At 56.6% G+C, this 16,418-nt stretch overlaps 1 long non-coding RNA gene across 2 annotated transcripts; it reads right to left on the reverse strand.

Moving 5' to 3' along the window:
* Positions 1 to 12,441: 12,441 nt before the first annotated feature.
* LOC130601540 (uncharacterized) lies at positions 12,442 to 13,857 on the reverse strand. Of its 2 annotated transcripts, none has more exons than XR_008972696.1 (3): positions 13,572 to 13,857; positions 12,850 to 13,262; positions 12,442 to 12,604 (listed from the first exon to the last, which is right to left on the reverse strand). It is a non-coding gene; the product is annotated as an uncharacterized LOC130601540 (long non-coding RNA). The 2 variants fall into 2 exon arrangements; XR_008972695.1 differs by lacking the exon at positions 12,442 to 12,604 and having other exon boundaries at positions 12,686 to 13,013; positions 13,151 to 13,262.
* Between the last annotated feature and the right edge of the window lie 2,561 nt (positions 13,858 to 16,418).

Here is a 16,418-nt window from a genome sequence, read left to right on the forward strand (position 1 = left end):
AATGAGGACTGGTTACTGGGATAGAATCGTAGAATGGTTCAGGTTGGAAGGGACCTTAAAGCTCACCCAGTTCCAACCCCTGCCAAGGGCAGGGACACCTTCCACTGGAGCAGCTTGCTCCAAGCCCCTGTGTCCAACCTGGCCTTGAACACTGCCAGGGATGGGGCAGCCACAGCTTCTCTGGGCACCCTGTGCCAGCGCCTCAGCACCCTCACAGGGAAGAGCTTCTGCCTGATACCCAACCTGAACTTCCCCTGCCTGAGGATACCCTGAGGACCCTTCCCCAGCAGGACCAGGATGGGGTCAGGACCAGGATCCACAGATGCCTTTATCCCCCAGTGATGTCCAGGCTGGCCAAGGTGCGTCACAGCTGGCCCTGGCAGCCAAGCACCCCACTGGCCGTGCCTAAATGCCTCATTAAAGGGATCGGTGGGGGGTGCTGAGCTGGGCTCTAATCTGGCTCTTGCCATTCATTTGTCCGGCGTCGCAGGCAGTGGGAAAGGTCGTTGGATCTTTAATTACGCCGAGGCAAGTGGCAGGCACAGCAGGGAGGAGGAACCGCTGCGAGCATGGCGCAGACAGCGTCAGGATAACAGGGAAATGCTTCCTGCCCTCGGGAGCTCTGGCCAGCACAAGGCACCTTTCCCGTGTGATGTTGTCATGGCCAGCCAACCCATCCCTTGGATGCACAGTGACTGCACCTTCGGCTGGCATTGCCCTTCCTCCCCTTCCTCCTCCTTCTTCTCCTCCTCCTCGGTGGTGCATTGACAACTCCAACCCTGCTGGCCTCCTTCCTGCTCCTCCTCTGCTGTGAGATAGGATGGGAGCCCAGCCCTGGGGACATGGAAGTGCCTGGGCACACTGTGCACACCTCAGTGTGTGCAGCTGAAGGTCTGGGGGCATCCCCCACTCTCTGGGCAGGTTTTGGGGTCACAGCTCAGTCAGGACAAACCAGAGTCGCTGAATGGTAAAACCACGGGGATGTGCTGGTACTTCCTGTGTGCTCCCTGCCTGCAAATGCACATAGGATGGAGGTGAAGGGTGTGACCCAGCCTTGAACACTGCCAGGGATGGGGCAGCCACAGCTTCTCTGGGCACCCTGTGCCAGCGCCTCAGCACCCTCACAGGGAAGAGCTTCTGCCTAAGAGCTCATCTCAGTCTCCCCTCTGGCAGGTTAAAGCCATTCCCCTTGGCCTGTCCCTACAGGCCCTTGTCCAAAGCCCTCTCCAGGTTTCCTGCAGCCCCTTCAGGCACTGGAGCTGCTCTCAGGTCTCCCCTTCAGGAGCCTTCTCTTGTCCAGGCTGACCCAGCCCAGCTCTCTCAGCCTGGCTCCAGAGCAGAGCTGCTCCAGCCCTCGCAGCATCTCCGTGGCCTCCTTTGGACTCTCCAACAGTTCCACATCCCTCTTGTGCTGCTGCCCCAGAGCTGGATCAGGACTGCAGGGGGGGGTCTCCCAAGAGTGCAGCAGAGGGGCAGGATCCCCTCCCTCGACTGCTGCTCACGCTCTGGGGGTGCAGCCCAGCACACAGTGGGGGGGGAGGTTCTGGGCTCAAGCACACACTGAAGACGGGTCATGGGGAGCTTCATGTATACACAAAATTCACATGTGCTTGTGCATGTGCATAGTGAACCATCATGTGTTCAAGCATGTGGGTGCATTTCTCAGTGCTGAATGCCCCTAGAACGAAGGATGTGTGTGTCTATGTTATGTATGCATATGCAGTGATATGCATGTAGGATACAGGCTGTGTTTGCACACATACATGTGTGTAGCTCACTGCTGCATGCACACGGGCAAAGGCACATGTGTGCACACATGCATGTACCTGTGCTCCTGTGTGTGACTGCTCAACGCTGCAGGATGCACTGCGTGTGTGTGCTGAGCTGTGCGGTGCTTGTTTGTGCTGCAGGAGGGGGCTGGAGAATGCTGCATGCTTGACAGGGCTCCAAAGAGCAAGTGACAGCAGGATAGGAAGTGAGGAAAGTCAAACAATTATCCCTGCCCTGCGTGCAGAGCCGTCCTGCTCCGCCACGGTCATTAGTGGGCTGTCATGTCCCGCACTGACATGTGGGGATCAGCACCTGACATACAATGAGGTGCTTCGGCTGACAGGCAGGGACCGTGCTGGGGATACTGCCTGCACTTGCCCATGTGCTCTGCCTGGCTCCTGCTCCTCCATCCCTTCCAACCCACGGGGGGATGCTGCACCCGGGTGCCCAGGGAGGCTGGGTGGTGCTGTGCAGCTCTCCCTGCTATCCCCATGGGCTGCAGAGCGTGCTGTGGGGATGCAAAGGCTCACTAGAGGGATGCAAATGCTCTTCCACCAGCCCTGTGCTGATGGGGGGACCCTTCAGCCCCAGGTGTGCCCCCGGGGCTGGCTGCAACCTGAGTGACAGCCTGTCACAGTAATGAGCCCTGATGCCAGGAGGACGGCTGACACCCGCAGCCACCCCCTCGGGCCATCCCCAGGGGCTCGCCACCACCAGCGCTGCTGGGGGGCTCACGCTGATGCCATCCTTCCTCCTCAACACCCCTGGAAAACTGCCTGGGTTTGCCAGGCCCCAGCAGTTTTGGGGTGCCATTTGTCCTAGGAAACAAGGGATGCAGATCTCCAGGAGATGCAGCCTCAGTGTCCATGCTCCCTAGTGCAGGGTCACGCTGCATGCTGCCTGCCCAGACCATGGCCTCCCCTGTCTAGCCCTGGCCACCCTGGGCAGGACAGAAGGGGATGGAGAAAGGTCGAGCCCGGCCATGGCTGCAGAGCAGTGTGCTCTGAGCACTCAGCACTGATTTTGGAGTAGCATTGTCATGTCACAGCACCATCCCCTGCCTCTGCACCATTTCTGGAGCACCCTCCTGCCTCTATCCCAACCCTACCATTTCTGGAGCACCCTCCTGCCTTGGCACATCATTTCTGAAGCTTCCTCTGTAGCTCTTCTGCATCACTGCAGCTGTGCCTTGGAACCATCTCCAGCTCCTGGTTCCAGCCTTTTCAATAAGCAGGGGGGCTTTATTCCACATTTACCTGTCTCTTATCTCTCTCCCTTCCTCCCACCTCCCCACTGGCTCACTCCTTGAAGACACACTCCTAATCCACTTGTTACCTTATCCCTTCATCTAAACCCAATATGGAGTTGAATGCTGGAGGTAATGAACTGATCAATTAGATAGAGAACTGCCTGTGCTGTTGGCAGTGCACCTGCAGCGTGGTTCCCCAGCACCCATCCTGCACCCAGCCATGTGCACCCAGCTACATCCCGTGTTTGCACAAATCCACGCACACTGTATGCCTGCACAATGCTTTCTGGAGGGTGCTGAGCACCAGCGCACTCTCTTCCTGCCCTGATTTGCTCAAGGACACATCTGCAGAGGCCAGGCCACCCATCAAGGTGCCCATGGGGAGGTGGCAGCTCATGAGGAGCATGGCCAGCCTGCATGCCCTGCTGCAGGGGCGCAGGCAGTGACCCCAACCCATGGTCCTGCTGTCCCCCAGCCCAGCCTGGATGTGGGCAGGGGATGGGGCAGTACCAGGCACCTTACCCTGCCGGTGCTGTGTGACACTGACATGGTCTGCAAAGCTGTGCGTGCTCCACATCCTACCTGGGGGCTCCTGCACCCTCCCTTCCACCCTTGTCTCCAGCACCACCCCCGGGTGCTGCTGTGCTCTGGGTGCCCCCAGAGCATGAGGTGGGATGCTGAGCGTGGGGGGGGGGGGGGGCAGCACGCAGGAGTGGGGGGACAGGCAGGGCTGCCAGGGAGGCAGGGAGACATGGGGAAGTAAATAATGCAGCAAATCCATGTCTGCCAACCCCCTCCTCCACGGGCTTTGAAAAGCAACACATTACCCTGATCTCCAGACATGAGTTTTTGTCACCAAACAGGGTGATGAGGAGACTTTGAAGCAAATACAAACACCGGGAAAGGGAATACATAAGAAGAGAGTCGCGTGTTCTCTTCAGAAAACAATTGTGGTGTCAACTACGCGGTGCAGCTCCGCGGAGGGGGGAGCTGCTAACCAGGAACCTGACAGCCCCGAACACCCAGGAATCAGCCTCAAAATCAGGAATCCTCCCTCCGCTGTCAATGCTCTGGAGCCTTCCCTGCTCCTGGATACAACGTGCCCCTTCCCCTCCTCCCCATGCCCCCCATGTCACCTCCATCCCTTTGCCCCAGTGGGTCCCTGCAGTGGCGTTGCCATCCCGGCTGTGGATACAGCACCCCTGAGCCCTTCTGCACCCGCTTGTGCTTTGCATGCGTGTTGTCACCTATAAACACAAGCCTTGCACGCTCACTCTTGCACCCTGCATGCCTGCACACCTTGCACAGCTCTCACACCTTGAACGCCCGCCTGCTTTGTGCATGCACTCACACCTTGCATGCCTTGCACACTTCCCCCTCCCACCGTCCTACACGTGCCCTACCTGTGTGCTCCTGCCATCCTCCTTGAAGCAGCATAAATAAGTATATATCTGTATATGTATATAAAGGCAGTGCTATATATAGCATAGAAGATGTTATCACTGCGTGGCAGGTCCCTCTGTGCCTGACAGATTTCACTTATGCATTTAAGGTGCCTCGGTAATTCCAGAAGGATTTGAGCGGGTGTCCCTTGGAGCGGGGCCCACGTGTGTCCTCATGGAGCTCAGGACAGCCCCCGGGAGCCCAGCTTCCTTGAGGAGCCAGGGAAGGGCTGTCCCCAGGGGCACAGCTGGCTCTGCGGGTGTCTCCTTGTGGGGATCCTAGGGGGGGACCTTTGTGTAGCACACAGCTGCCTCCTCACCTTCAGATGCTCTGCACGTGCACACCTGCCCCAGACACACTTGCAGCACATGCACTCTCACTTGCACGAGCACTGCCACCCTGCTCACACTCATCCCTGCATGAGCACTCCTCGTGCTCATGCCCTGCATTGAGCACTGCCACCCTGCTCACACTCATCCCTGCATGAGCACTCCTCGTGCTCATGCCCTGCATTGAGCACTGCCACCCTGCTCACACTCACCCCCTGCATGAGCACTCCTCGTGCTCATGCCCTGCATTGAGCACTGCCACCCTGCTCACACTCATCCCTGCACGAGCACTGCCACGCTGCTCACACTCATCCCTGCACGAGCACTGCCACCCTGCTCACACTCATCCCTGCACGAGCACTGCCACCCTGCTCACACTCATCCCTGCACGAGCACTGCCACCTTGCTCACACTCACCCCATGCATTGAGCACTGCCACCCTGCTCACACTCATCCCTGCACGAGCACTGCCACCCTGCTCACACTGACCCCCTGCATGAGCACTCCTCATGCTCATGCCCTGCATTGAGCACTGCCACCTGCTCACACTCACCCCCTGCACGAGCACTGCCACCCTGCTCACACTGACCCCCTGCATGAGCACTCCTCATGCTCATGCCCTGCATTGAGCACTGCCACCCTGCTCACACTCATCCCTGCATGAGCACTGCCACCCTGCTCACACTCACCCCCTGCACTGAGTACTGCCACCCTGCTCACACTCATCCCTGCACACTCTTTCTCTGCTCATACTCACCCTTGCACAAGTGTTCCCACCCTGTTCACACTCACTGTGTGCACCTCCTCAGGCCCTGCATGCCTTGTACACTTACACCTTGCACACCCATTCAGCTCTCAGGTGTGCACTCATGGCCTGTGTGCTCGCTCACACCCCCCTGTACTTCCACACCTTGCTCATGTGCTCAGCCACCACACATCTGCTCATGCCCATGTGCTGTCCCCTCATGCTCCTCCTGGTGCCTTGCACACCTTCATGTTCAGAGGTGCCTCCCTGTCACAACCACACTTCAACAGCCCCCAGACATGCCTCTTCCCATCCCCACAGCTCCAGGAGCATCTCACCCCTTCCTGCCCTCCCAGACCACAAACCTTGCTCATGACCCCCACTCATGGGGGTATGTGGCAGACCTGGGCATGTCAACACACCCTCTGCACCCCTGCAGACATCTGTCCCCATTCCCTCCTTCCCACTCTGCTCATCCCCCATCCATCCCTCTGTTCGCCCATCCATCCATCCATCCATCCATCCATCCATCCATCCATCCATCCATCCATCCATCCATCATCCACCCTTCCATCCATCCGTCCATCCGTCCGACTGCCACCTTCTTGCGCTCAGTGCCAGGCACCCTTTTCCTCCCTCTTTATCTCTAGCTCCCAGCTGCTTCTCGCCCCTCCCCTCCTCTGCTGCTTCCATCCCTCCTTCTCCCCATCCCTCGCTCCCACATCCTCCTGCCGCTGTTATCACTCTTTTGCATGCATCTGTCCTCTCTCCCTCCTTCCTTCCCTCCCTCCCTCTTTCTGCTCATCCATTCACCCTTCTTGCACTTCTTCTTCACATCCATCACTCATTCCTTGAATCCCCAGATCTTTTTCACCCCCATTACTTATCCCCTTCACCCCCAAATCTTTCACCCGCATCACTCATACCCTCCATCCCAAGATCTCTTTCCTTCCCATCCCTCTCTCCTTTTCTTGGCCTCGTGGTCCACCACCCCTCCTGGCCACACGTGTGCCCCATGTCCCCCGGCTCACGTGCCCCTCGGTGTCCTGCCGTGCCCCGTTTCCACCCCACTGCTGCAGCCTTTCAAGTTTCAATCAGCGCTGGCTGGGAGAGGCGGGGAAGATGCGCCTCCCGCTCCCAGCCCCGCGACGCCGCGCTGCCACTCTGAGTGCTCCCGCCTTATAAATTTTACATTATTACCCTCTTTAAAGTATATAAAATAACTATTCATAAATTATTGAGGGGAAGTTTAAAATACTACAAATGTTTATAAATGTTTATCAAGAGGTCTTCAGCAGCGAGCGAGCGGAGCCGCAGTGACTTCCCCATGGCTGGCAGGAGCATGGCAGCCACCCTACCCCTGCCCATGGGGGGATTTCTATGGGACCACCATCAAGAGATCAGCACCTGCTCCCACAGCCTCTTTAATCCGTGTCCCCGTGGATGGGGAGGAACAAATTGTCATCCATGTGCTCCCTCCTTCTGCCAGCGGCACTGTGTTCTTGGGCAGACCTGGCTTTTCCCATTGCTTGTGGCTGTGTGACCCCACTCTGGGTCTGACAGTGGGCAAGGGCCAGTGCCCCACTAGGGACACGTCCTGCCTCACTGGGGACATGTTCTATCCAGCTTGGGGATGTGTTCTGTCCCCAGCCCAATGCCCACTGTGTGCCCAGGTCACAGGCTAGATCAGGGTACCCAACAAGGGACTGAGCGGTGGGTGCACACACAGAGATGTTGGTACATGTGTGGACGCTTGTGTACATGCAGTGCCAGCTGGATCAGCTTTGGTGCAACTGCCCAGAGCTGATAAATCCACACTGCTGGAGCCTCACAGTGCCATGGGAGCAGTGGCACAATGGCACTGAGCCATGCCACGATTCTGGTGACAGGCAGGGTGAGTGTGGGATGCACTGAGCAGGACCGGGCTAGGGTGCCTGAGTTGTGTGGCAAAGAGAGCATGGCACAGACACTGCCTTCTTCCCTGTGAGGGTGCTGAGGCGCTGGCACAGGGTGCCCAGAGAAGCTGTGGCTGCCCCATCCCTGGCAGTGTTCAAGGCCAGGTTGGACACAGGGGCTTGGAGCAAGCTGGTCTGGTGGAAGGTGTCCCTGCCCGTGGCAGGGGTTGGAGCTGGATGAGCTTTAAGGTCCCTTCTAACACAAAACCTTCCATGATTCTGATTCATCATGTGCCAGGATGGGGCTTGGCATTGACACACACACGTGGTACCTCCCCAGCAAGCACAGCACCTCTGATCCTAGGCAGCCTGCATGGCATGGCATAGCATGGCGCAGCCCTTCAGGTATGGTACTGCCGAGCCTGGCCAGACCACTTGGCACAGCACAGCACGGCACAGCACAGCATGGCACAGTACTACAGGGATGGCAGTGCTGAGTCTGGGCAGTGTGCTTGGCTTGGCACAGCGTGTCAGGGCATGGCACAACACATCCCTGCAGGGAAGGCCCTGTTGAGCCCAGAGAGCCGGCATGGCACAGCCCTAGCACAGCCCTGTTGCAGCCTTGGCATGCTGGCTGGCACTGCACAGCCCCAGCACCGTGATCCTGCACACTTCTGCTCCTCAAGGAGCTCCAGGAGCTTGCCCACAGTGAAGTGTCACTTCCAGCTGGATACAGTGCTGGAGGTGGCCTCTGCCAAACCAGTTATCCAAGGGAAGCCCAGTGACTGGGACAGCCGCATCCCTGCGCAGGACACGATGCAATGTGCACACTGCAGAACACGAACACAACCAAGGCTGCTAGAGCCTTCCTTCGAGTCTTGCACCGTAGGAAGATCAGCACAGCCTGGTGACCGTGCCACCATGATGGGAGCTGTGCCCACCGCAGGGTGGCAAAGGAACTCTGCTGTAACCCTGGTGAGTGGGTCTGCCAAGTGTGTGCAAGTCGTGTGTGGATGCTCGGTGATCCTGTAGCTTCCAACAAGAGCTGCCTGCAGGGATTGTGTTTAAAGTGCTGGCTGATTGGGGTAATCATGGGAGCACGGAGTGCATTAGCTGTGAAGGTTTATAAAGGGAAATTAAAATAAAATTGGATGTGACAGAAAAGTACATGGAAAATTAGTATAAGAATATGAATATTTATGGCTGTGGGAGCACGCACTGGGAAAGTGCTCCTCTGTGCTCCCTGACACCCCCGGCCCTGGGTCTCAGGCTGGTTCCATGGGCAGCACGTGGCTGTGGGGCCAGGCGGTGGGACTGGACATGCTGCAGTGGGCACACCACCCCCGTGTCACCACCCACTTGCCTTCAGGGTGACTTAGGGGCTGATGGAGGCTGTGTCACCCCCTCACATCCCTGGGGGTGCCAACAGAGCTGGTGGTGGCACTGGTGCAGGGCCACATCAGTCCTTCCACTGCTGTGATGGCACAATGGCACGGGGACAAGTTGAAGCAAGCTGCTCTAGTGGAAAGTGTCCTTGCCTGTGACAGGGGTTGGAACTGGATGAGCTTTACATTCCCTTCCAACCTAAACCATTCCATGATTCTATGAGAGGCGCAGCTCAAGAGCATTGCTGGTGGCAGAGAGGAAGGGGTTGGCACCGTGCAGTGCTGGCACACGCCGAGGCTGCTCATGCAAGAATGAGGGCACTAGGACGTGGCTGAGGCTTGCCAGGATGGCAGGGCACAGCGCTCCTCCTGCCCGCTGGGACTGTGCCTACCAGGATGAGCTCTGGCAGGGATGCACCGGCAGCAGCGTGTTAAAGATGCCACCACCCTGCTGGGGACCACAAGCTTCCCCCCAGCTCTCCCACTGTAGGGGGCTGTGCACAGCATCCCTGCCTGCCCTGCCTGGGCCCATCGCTGGACTCAGGAGCAGCCGTCCCCCTGTCCCCTCCCGCTGTCACACTTAGAAGCCATTAAAATAATTGAATGCTTTAAATATTCAGCGCTCGGCTTAAATATTCATCAGCAAAGTTATTCTGATTGCTAAACTGCATCAGCCAGGCTGGGGAACGGTTCCTCTCCACAGAGCATCCCCCACCCTGCGCACAGCCCTGCACGCCACGACCCGCACGTGGGCTTCTACATACACATGAATGTACACAAGTGTATGCACCCATGTGCATGTATGCACACGTGTATGTGCTGCACCTCTGCACAGACATGCGTATGCATGCACACAGGAAGAAGGATGCATGCACACACACCCTCAGAGCGGATGGCTGTGGGTACCGGGAGCATTGGGGGCACTGGAAGCACATTTAGGTGGCTGTAGGAAGCACATTTAGGGTGGTTTGTACCTCCTCTTAGCTGTGCCCTCCTGCAGAGGATGGGGGGAGGCTCCCAGCCTATCCCTGCCCATCCTGGCACCTGCAGCCTATATCCCACTCCAGGACCACCCTAGGGTTGGTCCCAGCATCCCAATATCTGCATCATCCAGGCTCCTGACATGATCCAGGGCACGGCAGCACTCACCTCTACCGAAAACGTGTGAAACCTGCTGTGTGATGTGCGCACAGCGCTGGTCCTTGAGCTTGTGCTTGCATTATTTACCTGTTTCTCCAAGGGGGAAGGACAGATTAAAGACTGAATCATAACAAAATATTAGTGAAAGTGTGTCTGAAGCTGAGCTCATTGCCTGGGAAGGTTTTGCTTTGAATCCCCCTTGCCCACTCTGGTACCCCGTGGGTACCCCAGCCCTCACTGTGCTGCCAAGCCGTGGCATGCTGGGGACAGGCAGCAGAGAGGTGCCTTTGAACACAAAAGGAGGGTTTGTTCTCATCTCTGTAGGGATGATCCACCCAGCTGGGCCTGTCAATAGCCCCAGCTTTATTCTTCCTATGAGCCCGCTGCATAATCCCATCCTTCAGGCTGGCTCCTGCTGGTGATGCTCTTGGCCGGTGCTGCAGATGTGACACCACACATCACTTGCAGGGTGATGTACCCAGTCTTGGCCATCCCACCGTGCCCTTGCCACTGCAATACTCCCCTTTACCCCCTGCTGTGTATTTTCTGGGCCCCCAAATACTGACCAGGATGGCCTAAAGCGGGGTGCGAAGGAGAAGACCATAAATGGAGCATTCCCTCCAAAGCTGGGGGTCAAAGTGGGATTGAATGGGTACCCCAAGAGGGGTAAGAGTTCTGCACTGCACCGGGGCTCTCAAGCTCCTCTCATCTTCTGCTGAGCTTGACAGCACTCTGGTATAATCTCCTATTAGGAAACAAAAGATCATCACTCGACACCTTTGTTCCTGGAACAGAGCAACTCAGCTAAAAGAGCAAGAGGAGGAGAATCAAGAGCTGATATAACCCATGGCTGGGAGGAAAGGATGCCCTGAAAAGAGGAAAATAACCTGCCAGTGTCAGGAAAAAACAGAGCCAACTTGCTTTGAAAAGGATTTTCCTTCTTCACTGACATGCTCTGGGGTGCAGCAACATCGTGGGAGCCTGTGGGGAGCCCGCACATCCCTTGCCAGGCAGGCACAGCAGCGCCTTCTCCACCTTCCCATCTGCAAAGAGTCCTGCAAGAGGCAAGATCCGAGGTTCACCACCTGCAGGAACCATGGAATGAGTCCATCCCATGGAGCCTCAGAGCCACCAGACCCTCCAGCAAAGGTCTGCAGCCGCCCATCACCTTCCTGAGTGAGGCCAGCCAGCGGTGCTGCATCCACAGCCCTCTCCGTGAGTGTTGTCGGGTGATAAAGAGCTTTTGCCTTTCACACAGGACGCGTTTGCTCTCCGGCACTGGCTGCCAGGGCGGGTATTACACGTGGGTGCTGGTACACAAGAGCATTCCCATGTGCACATGGGTGCTGGCATGTGCAGGCGCGCGGAGAGGTGGAAGCAGCCCCGGCAAAGCCCTGCAAACAGCACTGATAAAATTGTTCCTCCAGTACCTAAAGCAGGCTTAGGTTTAAGCGATCTCACTCCAAAGACGGCTCCTGCATACATTTCGCAGGCTGGAGCTGCAGCTTTAATCCTTAGGAATCATGTGCTTTGCATTGCATTGCCATTCAGATTTGCATTGCCATTCAGATTTGAAGAGGGGGCTCGGTGCTCCCCATGAAGGGTGGCTGGACCCTGCCTGTGCCGTGGAGCCAAAAGCAGAGCCGGGCTGCCTGCTCCCCTGCACGGCTGCCGAGCACTGGGAAGAGCTGCTGGTTTATCTGATACGGTTTAATCAGCCCTATAATTAGATTAATTTGTTGATTTGATAGCAACCCATTTCTCGCTGTTAGATTTGTTTATGTGTTTTATGCGTCGCTTTGGCAATAAAATAGGAACTGAGAAGGTGGGAAAGTCCCTCTGCGTGCCCATGCTCTGCCCCTGCAGAGTGCCTGGGCTGGAGATGTGTGTCCTGGTGCTCTGTGGGCTCCTCATGTGGGGCAGGACTGGGCAGGGTGGACAGATGAACCTTGGGGGTACCAATCTGCAGCAGTAAGGGTGCATCCCCATGGGGGTGACTGGGATAGGGATGGAGGTACCTGGGATGGGGATGGAGGTACCTGGGATGGGGATGGTCCCCATGGCAGGAGGCACCCCTGGTCTGGGGTCTGGGCTCAGGGGAAGGCTGCAGGAGTTAATTCACCACTGCCTTGGGTCTCTCACAAAAGCCAGCTCTACTTGCTGAAATGGGTTGCGTTTTGTTTTGATGAATGGACACACAGCTGACCTGAACCTGCTGCACTGTTTCCTCCCTGTGTCGGTAGAGGAGGTCTGTCCAGTCCCATCCCATGCCTTTGTGCATCCTAAAGCAGCATCCTCTAAAAGGTTAAAAATAAACCACAAAAATTGATTGTTCGAGGGGAGTAGATGGGCTGCAGTGTGTGCTGTAAAACAGTTATAGACTGGTTTGGGTTGGAAGGGACCTTAAAGCTCATCCAGTTCCAGCCCCCTACCGCGGGCAGGGACACCTTCCACTAGAGCAGGTTGCTCCAAGCCCAGTCCAGCCTGGTCTGAACATCAACCAAGGTGATTGTCAGCATCACTGCCAGACAGGGGCTGCCTGCTCCCTGGTACAGCATCCCTTGCCACCAGCTCAGGGCCACCTCCATGGCAGGTCAATCCTTCACCTTGCCGGCAGCCAATGTGGCATCCAGGCTGGAGTCACCATCCTAAAGGGAACAGGCTGAATAATTCACGTTGGCAATAATGATGTCAGGGCAGGTATGGGAAGGCAGGCAGGGGAAGGCAGGCAAGGGAAGGCAGGCAGGGGAAGGCAGGCAAGAGAGACATGGAGTGAGTGTGAGGGGCTGCTGGAGAAGCCAGTTGCGAGGAGCTCTTTGATGGGCAGCTCCTTTGATCAGAGATGTGAATCTAGCCCTCACGTTCTCCCCGTGTGAGCCTGCTGCCTAATTACCAAATGGCAGGGCTGCCTGGAGTCCTCGGCATGTTGCTGTAATAGATTTCACCACGTCCAGCCTGGAGAAGGACATCGATCCTGCCGCACCCGCAGCCTCGTGCTAAACATTGCGTCCCATCGATTTTCCTTTGCTTTTGCTTTTTTTCCCTTTTCCCTTCTTTCTCTTTTAAAGAAAAAAAAAAAAGAATATTCTTTATTTTCATTAAATCATTAATCAGGGAGAAATCTACATTTTTATCATTTCTATGGCTGGAGAGGAAGAGAGGAAAGTTATATTGCCATAGAAACCGTTCCCTACCATTCTCAGCCTCGGAGCAGTCCCTCTTGTGCTGTCTCTTGTCAAAAGGCGTAATTGTTGCTCCTGATCTTCACTGCTCAATTAGCAGTGATGTCTCCCTTCAAGTTAATTGCTGGAGATGGGAGGAAGTAGGACAAATGTAACCTTTTAGATGAAAAGATCTCTCTCCCCCTTCTTCCCCCCCCCCCCTTTCCTCTCTTGTGCGCGCTCAGGGCCTCTCTGCAGCAAGATAGAGTGTGGGGGAGCCCCCAGTGGGACAGGAGTCACGACATGCTCCATCACTCCCACACAGCACCAGGCTGGGGACCCTTCCCCATCTTCCTCATCCTTTTAGCCATGGAACAACCCCCTTTATATCCCCCCTCGGTTTCTTCAACCTCTTGCATCAGCATCAGCGCCAGCTCAGCCTCTCCCCGGTCACCTCCATGCTGCTGGTGTCACATCTCCTGGTGCTGGGGCAACCCTCATGGATGCTCTGGGGTTGCTCGCGTGGGCTGGTCCCATGCTGCAGCAGCAACAGCGCTCAATGGGTTCACAGGGATGGGGTGGTTTTGGCCCAGGAGCAGAGGGACCCCTGCATGTGCCCAGAACTAAAAGCTGGTGACACAACAGGGCTGAGCGCTGGGATATAGATGGGAAAAGAAGTGTGAGGCTTTTTTCCTGCAGAACTAAACCCCAGAACAGCAGCACAGCTCACAAACGTGTCTGATGGGAGCAGGGACCCTGGTGGGAGGAGGGCTCAGAAATGGTGCTGGGGCAGGGGGCTCGGCCTTGAGGAAAGCCAGACAAGCCAGACAATATGTTAAGGAGAAGAGAAATGTGGCAGCTGCCCGTACTATTGTCAACCAAAGAAGAGCCCTAAAACAATGACTGGAGTGTTTGGAAGACACAAATCACCCTAACCAGGCACATGTGTAGAGCACAGACACGCGGTGATGCCAAGCATGCACAGCAGACTGGATGGGCAGCAGCAGCAGTGGGGATGGGCACCAGGGATCACCCCAAAGGGACGACAAGACAGCCTGGCCAAGCCTGCAGCACAGGACCCCCTCCCCATGGAGCAGCCAATGGAACAAATGAGCTCCTGAATCTCAGGGCGGTGGTGAAGGGAATGTGGCAGCTGGTGAGCAGCGGTAGATGGAGGGTGCCAGGGCATCCAAAGAGCTGTCTCACAGGCAGGAGCTGGATGCAAGGAAAGAGGCTGTCACCACCCATGGAGGACACTGGGACAAGGGGACACTCTCCAAGTATTGTCTAGGGAGGAACCCATGTCACTTCCAGCTCTTACGCACAGCTGAGAGACACCCACCTCCTTCAGCAAGCCCAGGGCAGCAGCAGACCAAGCTAAACCCCACTCACTATAACCAGCCCTCATTCAAAGCAAAACCTTGCAGCTGCTTAGCAAACCACTTGCAAGAGGACCCTGCTGAGGGGCAGATGGATACACTGCTCATCCCTGCTCCTGCTCTTGGGGTTACCTCAGGCTGGTCCCTAGTTGGGTAGACCTGATGGACAGCAAAATGGTTGGGAGCGAGGTGTGATGGAAGTCCTGAAGCAAGGGCAGCTCTTACCTTGAGATGATGGCAGGGAACATGGGCAGTGCTGCTCACACCTTGAGCAGGGACAAGCGATGCTGGCAGCCCACAGAGCAGTGGTCCTGACCATGCCCCTCTGGCTGATCTTCTCCTTCTCCATTCTGCCAAGTCAGACAGTAATTACTGACTTTCATCTCACGGCGTGGGGATTGGGGCAGCCAATCTCAGGAAGCCAGAACTAGGTTATCCTCCCGCTCCCGTCACTCGCAAGATGCATTGCTGAGCACATCCACCCTCAGCCCCTGCGCAGTGGCAATCTCTACCTCACCCGCCCAAGGCCACTGCGTCTCTACCTGGCTGCTGCTGGGCTGAACTCTAGCACCATGTGCCCTGGTTCCTTGTGAGCTTGGTTTGCAGGTCTGAGACAAGGACCCACCCCACCATTGTGCATCAGAATCACAGAATTAGGGTTAGAAGAGACCCCTGGAGATCACCTAGTCCAATCCCCCCACCAAGGAGGGGTGTGAATGTTGTCCTGGCCATGCATATGCACCTTCTATGATGCCTGCCATGCTCCTTCTGTAGAGCTCTGGGAAGTCTTTAAGCCAAGTGAGGCTGAAAAGAAGCATTGTGGGGGGCTGAGCACATGGAGGAACAACTTGAGGATGCTTCCCTGTGTGGATGAGCACTTCCCTGGCCCCTTGGCTCCGGAAGGCACAGAAGAACAATTGCCAAGCTGGAGGCTCAGCTCCCGCTTCCCTTCCGCTGGAGGCAAGCAAGCCCTTAACATTTAAGCAAGTGCCTGTGCTTGTGGAGGCACGCGGGGGGCCGAGTGCTCACTTCAGAGCACCTCGTGACTCAGGTCAGGAGGAGGATGATGGGGAGGAGAGTACCCAAAGGCCGCTTCACTGCTGGATGTGAGGGCGTCCATCACCCTGGCACCTGGGCCCCGCTATTAAAGCTCCCCCTGAGCGTTGCATGTATGTCAGGTTTACATTTGATTTCCCCTGCGCCAGGTAAGGAGGGGCCAGCAGGCTTGGAGAGGGATCACACGTGGCAGCTTTTAATAGCAACCCGCCCGCCTGTCACTGGCTCCTCATCATTCCTCTTGAAACGGTTGCTAATTACCAACAAGCTGGTGTTTGCGCTCCGGGTGTGACATTCCCCTCGGCCCCCCTCCTCCTGCTCTGCACCCAAGCTGTTGCCAGCAACACGGGGGGCTTTGGGGAATGTGGGACTTGCTCCAGAAGGGTTGTAAGGACCTGGTTCCTTCTGGAGATGGACCCAAGTGCGGGTGGAAAATGGCTGTCTTCTGCTTTCTCCTCCCTTCCCATTTTCAGGGAGGGACGGATCCTCTGGAAGTGTTAAACCTGAGGAGTCAGGGCTTTGGGACCACACAAGCCATCCCCTCCCAGCCTGGTGATGCTCTGCTGGACCAGGACACCAGTGCCAGCAGCTCTGCCTGGGCAAGATGTGCACCCCTGTGCCAAGTCAGTCTGCCCCATGCATTGTCATGCCCAAGCTCCCTGGGACACCAAGACTTAGGTGGTGGCAATGTCAACAGCTTTTGTCTCCCAGCTGCTTCCTGGGGACGTGCCATCATTTTCTCCCGTGCTTGGAAAGGCTGGGGAATGGCCGGGATGGGATGTGATGGGGATCTGCTGTCAGTGATGCTCTGCAGGGACTGAGAGTGCCAGTCCTCAGGGGCTCTCATCCCATCGGACACCTTCACC

The sequence above is a fragment of the Pezoporus wallicus genome, unplaced genomic scaffold, assembly GCF_028554395.1.
Source record: "Pezoporus wallicus isolate ANWC-B61680 ecotype Strahan unplaced genomic scaffold, APGP_CSIRO_Pwel_v1 contig_11153, whole genome shotgun sequence".
Lineage (NCBI taxonomy): Eukaryota > Metazoa > Chordata > Aves > Psittaciformes > Psittacidae > Pezoporus > Pezoporus wallicus.